A 2,176-nucleotide genomic window follows, 5' to 3' on the forward strand; every position below is an offset into this window, starting at 1 on the left:
CATTGACCCAAGGATTATCCCCCTCCGATTCTCTTCTCTGTTGTCCCAGCTCATGGGCTCTAGGGTTCATGTGGTGGGGAGGTATGGTTCAAGAGACCCTTTCCCATGTTGTCAAGTGGGAGAGGAATCCTCACTAGATGAGCAGGGCTCCTGGTGATGGAAAAGGTTGAGAACTATTGTCCTAGCTATTTAATGTATACTAGCATTATTACTTCCCATGGTATAGCAGGGCCATCTTGGAGCCATATAGGTAAGAGCTAATGAGCTAATAAAAATAATCTCATGGACACCCATACCACCCAGATAGTGAGGTGTAGGGAATCAGGCACCAGACTGGCAGTCAGAAAACCTGGGTACTGTTCTTGGCTCTGCCCATGACCCTGGCCAAGTGGCTTTGCCCCAGTTTCCCCATCTGTAAAATGGTGGTTGAGCCTTCTTTCGTGAAGTACTTTGAGATCTGCAGCTGCAAGGTGCTGGGTAGCATTTCTTCCGTCTGAGGCTCTTGAAGCACTCTGCAAATTGGCCAGCCTCATGTGCCGTATGAGTTAGGGCATGTGAGCCCCATTGTTCAGAGGAGAAAAGTGAGGCACAGGAAGGTGAAGTGTCTCGCCCTATGTCAAGGCCAGGAACGAGCCCAGATCTCTTGCCTGCCAATCCAGTGCTCTAACCACTGCAGAAGGCTTCCTCTCATGCATCTCTAAGCAGGTTAAGGATGATTAAGTAGGAAAGTGGTAAAAAGAAAAGGTAAAATGCCTCACCATGGGCTAAATTCTGGTTTATCCTTGGTGAGTGCTCTGGCGGATTGGGAGGGGCAGGGACATGTTCTCACACCCAGCGCATCTGCGCAGAACTTAGGAAGAGCTCCGTGAACCCAAGAGGAGGTGGCTAGTGGGCCTTTAACTTGTCTTCTCTTGTCCACTTCATTCCCTTTTTCTGTCGGTTTCTTTTCTCTCTACTCGGTTGGGTTTTTTTTCAAGCCAACTTTTATTTCCTTCCTTTGGCTGACCAACCACTATAGGGAATCATCAAAACCACGCACAGATAGCTGAAGGGTGCCACGGCCAAGGATGGTCCTTTCTCCTGGTACAGAACGGGTTGGGGCCCCACTGGCAGTGCAGGGAGGAAACTAGTAGAAAAGAAAATATAGCCTAAAAACCAAGGGGGAAACCATCCTGACACTGAGATCTGCTCCTGTTTTACAATTACGATGATTCAGAGGAGCCCCAGTCATGGCCAGGACCCCATTGTGCAAGGCGCTGTACAAACACAGAGCAAAAAGACAGCCCCTGCCCCCAAAGAGATTGTGGGATTCCTTGTGCCTTGTGGGATAGACTTCTAAGGGCAGTGAAGGGAGCTCCCTCCCGCTGAGATCTTTCAAAGGGATCTGAAGAACATGCAGTAGGGAGCCAGCCAGCCTTGGTATTGGAGAGGAACTAGATGGAACCTACTGGACTGTTTCCAGTCCTAAGGCCCCAAACCAGCAATGGGATTCTTTCCATTTACTTTACTGGGAGTTGACTCAGGCTCTGGAGTTTCAGTGGCTCTGTCAGCCTTTGTAGAATTCTTCCCTTTGTTCAAGGGGAAACAGAATCTTCTTAGTTTTAATTCTGAAGGCAGCCTGGTGTTTGTTGGGACAGCGTGGTATAGCTCCTCCCTCCGTGGGCCTGGGCTGTATTCCTCTCAGGGGATGCCATGCAAGTGGTAGCAGTATGGGAAGCTTGTAAATGCTAGACTAGGCTACATCTAGGGATGTAGGACATGAGTGACAGGATGGCCCAGTGTTTAGGGGTTGAGAGACCTGGGTTCAAGTTCTTGCTCTGCCAAAGATTTCCTGTGTGATCTTGAGCATAGCCTCTCTGGGCCTCAGTTCCTCATGTGTAAAATGGGGATAACAAGGCTTTCCTATCTCCCAGAGGTGTGGAGAGAATGAAAATTGTGAGGTACTCAGATACATGGTGGTGGCTGTCATATAAGTACCTTAGACAGACTGAGGAAGTTTTACCATCACGACACGGACATGAAGCAAGACCATTTTAACAGTGACATTTATGAGGTTGCAAAACTGAACCACCACCAAGGTATCGGGCAATTAGTACCATGCAGGTGCTAAAGGAGGTTCACTCAGGAAGCAGGCTAGATAGAGACCCAGACAGTGGACAAACTCAGCATGCTGTCT

This window comes from Lepidochelys kempii, chromosome 22 (genome assembly GCF_965140285.1).
Source record: "Lepidochelys kempii isolate rLepKem1 chromosome 22, rLepKem1.hap1, whole genome shotgun sequence".
Lineage (NCBI taxonomy): Eukaryota > Metazoa > Chordata > Testudines > Cheloniidae > Lepidochelys > Lepidochelys kempii.